We start from the raw sequence: 9,847 nt of genomic DNA on the forward strand, positions 1-9,847 counted from the left end.
TCTATCCAATACTGAAGTCGCAAAGTTTTTGCCAGTTAATAATGGAGGGTCTTGCACCTACCATGGTCATTATAATGTTAATATGTGAACTAGTAGTCTTTCCACTGCACCCATCGCCTGCTTCAATAGTCCCTCCCTTGATGTATAAGCTTTTTTCTTATTAGAAATTTACGTTGAGATTCACCAAAGTGACCCTGCATTTTTGTGATGTACGATGTATCTCTCGCAATCGTGGAAGCACCCCTGAATTCATAAATAGCTTCTAAAGATGTCAACAGGTTCTAGACTCTGACCCCTGTGTTCCTTGACAGGAGTGTCCTTAAAGTAGCCATTGCTGTCAATTCTTAGCTAAGATGGGAATACAACAAAGGTTTGGTGAGTTGCTCCTTATTCACAAACACTTGCATCCTAGAGACGTGCTACAGATACCAATGATGAGGCTAGGAGAATGTGATGTACATTAGAACCATGTGCCTGTGGTGTGTATCATGTCTCCCTCTGTATTATTTGAAATCATCATTGGACTTCACTGGCTTAGCTGTTTGTGATGAGGAGGATCCATGTATACTAGAGACTGTTAGCTCGCGTGGTTAGCCAGCTTTTTAATTAGTTCTTATAGTACATGGCCAGGTTTTTGTTTGTTATTATCTAGTAAATCTTGCCAAATGCCATGACAATTACACTGTAAATCTTCTCTGCTTTCGGCTATTATTCTGCATCTAATAGTGTACCTGCAACAAGGAAATTATTATTATCAGTCTGTGAAACACACATTCTAGCAATGACATGCCCTGCTGTTCTGAGTGTGTGTATGCTCATGTTGTATCTGAGAAAAGTGTGCGCTGCTCTAGGTACTAGTTGGCATGTACCAAAGATAAGAGTCCACATTACCTTATTGCATAGATGTATTTCTGACAAGATATCAAATACACTTTCTGCAACAGCCTTGCATCTCTTGCAAGTACTGGATCTAAGAAAGAACAATGAACAGTGTTCACAGTGTTAAAAATCCTTTATTGTGCTGCACATATTATAAGGCATTGGGAAGGTCGCAAGATTCTAACACATAACGTGTACTGTTTGCAGCAGCTTAGTCCAATAGCTCCAACTGTAGAAATGGCTTTAGTTTGAAGTGTCAGGTATAATGAGAGATAATGATATAATCAGCTCTAAGAAGCCAAGAGTATGCTCTCGACGCAAAAATAATTTACTCAAAAGGAATGCATAAGCCTTAAACACATTACTGGCATGTCACTGTTTATATTATGTGGTCAACATGGCATGCTAAACCACATAGTGCAGCGATGTATCCTGAAATTATCTGGTTCATATGCAATATAGAATGCTAGGGCACATAGTGAGGCTGATGTTTCCAGAACTAATCTTGTTTATGGACTGTGTGAAATTACTTAGGGTCTAGCTTCACACAAATTCCTGCCCAACTAGGTGGGTGAAGATCATGTATGGGAGACCCAATTGGGCGTATCTAAACTGGGACCATTAATAATTACAAGTGAAATGTTTGTAAAAAGTCTCTGATACTGGCAATTGCTTGAGGCCACTTTTCAGTGCATTTTTAAAAATTCAAAATGCCATTACCGAACTACACCAGCAGTATGCAAATAAGCCTTGGTAATGTTGCAATAGGAGCAGTCCAGCTGAAACTGCCATACCAGGCTTCAGGGTGGGTTTGAGGTACTTGGGCCTCATCAGTGAGGTATTGATTGAGTCCTGTAGCACAGTGAGCAAAGGACTCACATCTGGACATACCACTCACACTTTGGACTTCATATCATGGAAAATTAAAAGGGGAAAGGAAGTACGGCTTCCAAAAGTCTTAACTTCTGGTAATCACTCAGCTTCACTCCAGTTCATTGTATTTCACACTCTCTGTAACTCCAGACAAATACTAACTAAACACAAATCTATGGTTTAACCTGGAAAGCATGAGGATTGTGCAGAATATGAAAAAGAAGCAGGCCAATTAGTTGGTGAGACCTCATCACCACCAACTGAGTATTGTGAAACCAGTGACTGTTCATCTTCCTTTATCTTGTGAAATATCCAGAATACTCCACTTCCCTACTACTACCAGCAGCATTACAGTAGGTTTTCAATGAGTGTGGAGAATGTAGGAAGGCAAGTGTTTTATGAAGAAACCATGACTCCTTTTACGACGAATGACCTCAACACCAATGCCGGAATATCGAAAGCGCCTTAACTACGAGTATTTACAGCAACTTTATTTACCACGACTATTCCTTTACCATGAATGCCTTTTGTAAATTGTAAGTATTTTATAGGAAAGCAGAATTCATATAAATATATATATATATATATATATATATATATATATTTAATGAAAAAAACACATGTTATAGTTAGCTGGACATTTCACTCATACAAAACCATGGAAATTCCCCCGTTATGGTTAGTTGCGCTAACTATAACTTGTGCGCCCGCAATGCACTGCTGATGACGTCACATATTACATCACTCATGACATGGTCAGTGACATCACTCATGACATCACTGATGACATCTCAAATTACATCACTGATGACATCACTCGTGACATCATCCTTGTGAAAGAGTGGCAGACCTCCTCTCACCGTAATATAACCTATGATACATATATTCAAAAATAGAAACAAACATTTTCAAAAAAATGGAGATAGCAATACCAGTTACAAAACCTATTCAGTAATTCCAAAATCTACATACTATCCACTCATTCACCAACAGTTCTATATATTCACTCATACATGTACTCACTCATCATATGTACTCATACACCTATACATCCTGTTACACACCGACCCTCATCCACAGAGTTACTCACACACATACTCACACATGCAAATAAACTATCAAACATCCATTTAATTGCATATACAGCTATACACACACCACTACACTTACTTCTACAGAAACGTACACATACTTACTCTCTTAAACAATCACTTACAGAAACACATACTTATTTATTTATTTATTTTTATTTATTTATTTATTTTTTTTTTTATCCTCATTTGCGTGCATGGCTCCAATCCATCACAACTAAGAACTGCCACAGAGCAAAAGATTAGGTAGTGTTTGTGTGCTGTCTCAGCATATAGCTGGCAGGAAATTCATTAGAGAGGAGGGGGTGGACCAGTTCCCAGCAGCACATTCACACAGGCCATGCGAGATCTTGCTTAGGGCTGTTAGTTGGTAGATAGTGCCCGAGATACCGAGGCCCCTATGGCGCCATGGCGATTTGTCATGGATACAAGGGTAGGCAATGCCCGCATTAATCATAGGACCTGAAAAAAAAAAAAAAAAACCCAGGCTCATCACTACTACCCTAGCATGGACCAAAAAGCTCTCCTACTAGGATTTCCTCCCCTGGCCAGGTCGAGTTTGGAAATCTGAAGAAGCGATGACCGCCATTCATGCATGGTGGGCGGTTGAGCATCTTTCCAGTGCCTGCATATCTCCCTACGTGCCGCCAGGATGGAATAAAATAGCAAATTAGAAGCAGCATTACGGGCTTTACTTCTCAGGCCGAAGATGACAAGAACAAGGTCTATGGAGATATGTTCGCCCAAGGACAGGGATAATTCGTTACCAATAGAGTCCCAGAATGTAGATATGTTTGGACATTCGTAAAGCATATGGATGTCGGATGCTGCGGCGAACCCGCATCTTGGGCATAAGACTGGGCCCGTAAGAGAAAACTTTGTCAGCCTCTGTGGGGAATAGTATGCCCTATGTATTGTAAAAAGATGGTTCCTGCGGAGCCACGCAGGTTTAACTAGGTCCCAAAGTACTACACAGGAGGCTGACCAGAGCTCCTCCACGTCTATACCTGGCATTGAGTCAGCCCATAATGATGTCGGTAGGCAAAAATTACTATCCATTTCCTCGATGATCTTATTGTACCAGAGTGATATTTCTTTGTTTGCCGTGGGGCTATCCAACAGGCACGTCACTAATTCACTATTACCGCCTATAGGTAAACTACTAATCCGGGTTGACTGCTCCTTATATGTCTGTGACCAGCTTGAGATTTGGATGTATTTGAATCTTGACAGGCTTGGCCCGACTTTGTTGGTTAAGTAATCCCATGGAAGCAGAGATCCGTCCATAAACAGGTCTTCCCAAGTGCTGATTCCGGCCTCTCTTAGTGGATATGTAAGTGCATCTTCTGTCCATGCAGGGGGGCGGGTAGGTCCCATATAGGTGCCTTCCCTGAGTAATACCCCACTTTGATCGCTTGCCTCACTCTATACCACGTGGATGCAATCCCCTGTAAAACCTTCAATTTTATTTTTTTAAAGAATTTAGGGTCTCCAAATTTAAACAAAAAAACGACCTGTCCTACTCCTTCACAGTCCAGTAAGGTAGAGAACATGCGGCCCACCCCTCTCGCTACTGGTGTTTTTAGTAGCATGCGTGTATGCGAGAGCTGGAACGCCCATGGGTACATCTGAAGATCAGGTCCAGCTAGTCCTCCCTTCTCTCTGCGGCGTCTTATTTTTTTCCAAGAAATTCTTGGGCTCTTATTATTCCAAATAAAACTATTAATCGTGCTCTGTAGCTTTGAGATTAGCTTAGGATAAAAAAAAAGTGGAATTGAGTTGAACAAAAAAGAGATCTTTGGCAAAATACACATCTTCACCAAGTTAACCTTGCCTAGAATAGTGAGCGGTAGGTGTGACCAGTCTCTCATAAGTTTTCGGCACTCTGCTGCTGTTTTGGCAATATTTAATGAAGCAATCGAGTTAATGTCTTTAACTATATTTATCCCCAGATAACGTAGTTGAGGTCTTGATGTTTCATTATTAACAATTGAATTGATGTTCCAGGAATTTGACTCTGTCTTGGAGGCATTTTCCTCATAGCCTGAGATTTTTCCAAATTTGAGAGCCAGGTCAATGACCTCTGGATATGCTTCATCATAGTTTGTCGTGAAAATCATAATATCATCAGCATAAAGTGCCACCTTTTTATCCCAGCCACCAAAAGCAAAGGATTTGATAAATATGCTGTCTCTTAAAGTTTGGGCGAAGGGTTCAATGTATACATCGAAGAGAAGGGGAGATAGGGGACAACCCTGCCTGGTTCCTCTAGTTACCCTAAATGGCTCCGTTAGGCCCCCATTTATCAGGATTGAAGCAGAAGGATTTCGATATAGCAGATTTATCGCTCTTCGAAATCTATCCCCAACATTAAACTTTCTCAAGGCCTCCGACAGGTACAGCCAATTCACCCTGTCGAAGGCCTTGGTAGCATCCAACGTGAGGACAGACAGAGGCAGAGCCTCTTTTATAGCCATATCTATGGAACCTATTAGTTCATAAGTAAGCTCACATAGCTGTCTCCCTTTTATAAAGCCTTTTTGATTGGAATTTATTATATCAGGCGCTACGTGGCCAAGCCGTTTAGCCAGTATTGTGGCAAAAATTTTATAATCGGCATTTAAGATGGAAATAGGCCGATATGAGCCACAATCCGAGGGAGGTTTTCCTGGCTTCAGAATAAGGGTTATAGAGGCATTGTCCCAGGATGCGGGTGGCAATACTCCATCCCTCAAGATTTGGTTAAATAAGGTTGCTAAAATTGGGGACACCTCTGATATCAATTTTTTATATATTTCGCTCGGTAGACCATCAGTGCCTGCTGCCTTACCCCCTTTTGCTCCCTTTATAGCCTTCTCTACTTCAGCAATGCTTATTTCCTCTTCCAGGAAGCGACTCTGTTCTAGTGATAAGGATGGTAGGGAGATATCCTCTAACCAACTCATGATGTCATTGTGCGTGACATTTAGGTCTTCATGATATATAGATTGAAAGAATGTTTTAAAGGTTTCTCTGATTTCTACATCACTAGAAAAGGTGCCCCTCTCTGATGTGACGGAGGCTATGTTGTTTCGGACCCGATCTGATTTAATTTTCCAGGCCAGTAATTTTCCTGCCCCTTCTCCATACTGGAAATGAGAGAGTTTGCTTGCCTCCCATTTCTGTAAGACACGCTTCTCTAGGATTGATGATAAGCTGTTCTTTAATCTACCCATCGCTGCAAGTTTTAAAGATAAGTCATGATCATCTACTAATGTATCCTTATCGATGTCAGTCTGAACAGCTGAGATGCTATTCTCAATAGCAGATACTTCATCCATATACTTCCTTCTTCTATGGGCTACCCTGTTCTTCACGATGCCTCTTAATGTACACTTAAAAGCGTCCCATACAGTGCCTGCTGGGGCTGTGCCCATATTAGTAATGAAGAAATCACGTGCTTCTGATTGAAGAAATTCTATATCCTCAGTTGATGTAAGTAGTGATCTATCAAAGGACCACAATCTAGTGGGAAGCATGTCGCCCAATTTTAATTCAAGCTTCATTGCGGAATGATCAGAAAGGTGTGACGGGATATAGTTTACTGAGATGATATCATCAACCAGAACTCTACTGGTAAGGATAAAATCTATTCTAGATCTGTGTCTATACTTGAAATTTCTAAATGAGAAGTCCTGCCTCAGGCCCTCTCTATGTCTCCAAATATCGATATACACATATTGGTTCATTAAACCTATAAGGCAGTTTCTAGATTTAGAGGGAATTTTCTGTCTACTATTAGGAGATTTATCCAATAATGGGTTCAGAGTAATGTTAAAATCCCCAGTTATAATCACTGGGTCTGGAAATCTCAACAGATGTTGAAATAGGGATTCTAATGCTGAAGGATCATCAACATTAGGTCCGTAGTAGCCTACTAATGTTAGTTTCATTCCTCCTATCTCTATTGCTACAATAGCCCATCTTCCTCCAGAGTCTACTTTCTGCTGTATTATTTTCAAACTGATGGATTTCTTAAAGAGAATAGAAACCCCCCGCGTATTTAGTGTTTGAGATGTTGAGATTGCGGAATCTATCCACCTATTCCTTTTAACTATCTCGAGCATTTCGCTTTCGATTAAATGCGTCTCCTGGAGGATAATGATCCCGGCATCGGCGTCACGGAGGTATTGCATGATTTTATTAGCACGAGGCCTGGTGCGGAGATCATTAACATTCCAGGATAACAACTTGAGCCTACTCATAGTGCTGAGAGTATGGATTACTTTGTGAGACTGTCAATTTATGTGGATTCATGTTTTTTTGCCGGCAGTGAATGAAAACACTTAAAGTCAAGAACTTACAAAAGTGAAACGATTGGAGCTCATTCAGGAGTATGTATTTTTTTCTATTTTTATTGTGCCCCTCCTCCCCCCCGTGTCCTCCAAACCCCCCCCCCCCTCCAGTGGGAAACCCTTGTACTCACTGACCGGAAGTTTCCGGAAGTAAGTGCCCCTAGCTCTTCCCCGACCCCCCCCCCCTCATGTGCCTCTTGACCTTACGCAATAGCTCGCCTTTCAGATATTGTTGCATGATGTATAAGTGTATTTTATGTAAGTTTGTTTATGTGTACATATATATATATTTTTTTTTCTCTCCCTTCCCGGTTTTCCTTGTCTCTCATTTTATGTTCCCTCATTGATGGATTCTCATTTGTTATTTCCTCCTCTTATCTTCACTTGGCAAAAAGAAGAAAGAAAGAAGAAACTTTTTATATTTAATTTATTTATATTTTTCCCCTTATTGTGAGTGTTTTGGTTATATGTATGTATTTTGTTGTGATTTTAAATTAGTTTTTTCTCCTTATATATATAATTTTTTATTTATACAAGAACTCTTCCAATTTCTCACTTTCATATATACTCACGTATATACATCAATACTCGCATATACTAGTTTAAAACATATGTAGTTACTGATAAAGATACTATTGAGACAGTCATTCACCCACTAACACACCCATACACACACTCATCCACCCATACAATCCTGCACACATGCTGTTTTCGACATACAAACAGTGAGTCAGTCATTAATACATCTATGCGCTAAGTATTATCCCCCACCGAACCATACAGACACTCATACTGATACTAAAAAACCAACTAATAACCCATATACACACTCATGTAGCTACTCACCAACCCATGCAGCAACTTATACACAAAGTGAGACGCTGATACAGATATTTACATATTTAAACTCGCTAATACATGTATTCACTAAGGTACACTTAATAAGTCAGTTATACAATGAATTTTACCAGACAAAACATCCATTTAGACACTTATTTACCCATTTATTCTTCCTTCGACCTTTAAATATACATATATAAAAAATATTTATTTTTCAGAAAGACATGTCATCAGTGATGTCATTTGAGATGTCATCAGTGATGTCATGAGTGATGTCACTGACCATGTCATGAGTGATGTAATATGTGACATCATCAGCAGTGCATTGCGGGCACGCAAGTTATAGTTAGCTAAATTATCAATAACGGGGGAATTTCAATGGTTTTGTATGAGTGAAATGTTCAGCTAAGTATAACATGTGTGAAACCTATGGTTTTTTCAGTGAATTTCTAAGGTTTTTAAATACTAATTCCTAACTATAACTTGTCTGAAACATATGTTTTTTTCAGTGAATTTCAAAGGTTTTGTAAATGATAATTTTTAAATGTATTAATTATTATATTTCTTTCTTTTTATACTAATTTCCTTCATTTCTATTATATTTATTTATAGTTATTTTATTTTTAAGTTATATTCCATATATTTAATGTATATTTAATGTAAAATAATAACAAAAACAATTTCCAAAATATTTTTTTTATTAATTCGTTTTTTTTCAAATATATTAAAATTAAATTCTATATATTTCCTTTTTCGTTTTTTTTTTTAGATAATCGTACGGTACGCGTACGGTGATCACACCGTCTTTTGTATGGCTCATCGTACTCCGCACCTACCTGCGCACACGTCACAAATACGTTTTGACGTGACGCGGCACATCGCCGCTTCCGCGTGACGTCATGTACGCTTGTACGACGCTCCGTACGCGTACCCCACAAAAGTTTTAGACATGTTTTACATTTCCTGAAGGGGAAAAAAAGGTCAACGCTCCCAAAGTGACCTGTAAAATTTGTGAGGTTACTCTCTCCAGGGGTGACCCCAACAAAAAATACTCATTCGGGAGAGCAAGCATGGTGCGCCATGTGAAGAATCTGCACCCGAAGAACTACGCCAGAGTTGCAGCACAAAGGTTGCAGGAGGAGCGTCATGCTGCTGTTCCTAGCACATCAAGTGCACCACCACCTTCGCTGAGCAGTCCGCATGCAAACATACAACCAGATTTTGCGGATCTGACTATTTGTTGCAAATTTTGCGATTAATTATTATGCTATGGGAAACAATCTATTGACTTCATTGTGAGCAGGAAACGGGAGCACCGTTGTCCACAGCAATATTTTTTTTTTTTACTGTTTTCTTGCTGTTCCAAATTTTTGGGGGATCCAGATTCATTTTTTTGTTTAAAAAAAAAACAAAATCAAAAAAAAAACTTGTTAAAAAAATACAACACTAATAAGATAAAACAACAGTTCCTGTCAGAACTACCTTCAATGGTCAAAAAAAGAGCTATATTTCTATAATAGTGTGTAAAACTTTGTCTGATTGAATGTGTAGTGCATAAATGAATGAATAAATACATTAGTAGTGTATGGTGAATGTGAAAGTGCAGAACTATAAGGAAGTGCTACAACATACACCTATAAGGTGTTTACTTATAGTATACTGTAGTACTTTCAAAGCACTTGAATGTAATATATGTGCATGAATATGTTACAAGTCTATTCTTCCCTTTACACTGCTGGTGAAACTGCCTGGGTGAATTTGTAAGTGTAAGGGGCAGATTTACTACCTCCTTCTGCCTCTTTTACACTGCTATTGCATCACTTTTCGGAC

Source organism: Lissotriton helveticus, chromosome 4_1 (genome assembly GCF_964261635.1).
Source record: "Lissotriton helveticus chromosome 4_1, aLisHel1.1, whole genome shotgun sequence".
Classification (NCBI taxonomy): Eukaryota; Metazoa; Chordata; class Amphibia; order Caudata; family Salamandridae; genus Lissotriton; species Lissotriton helveticus.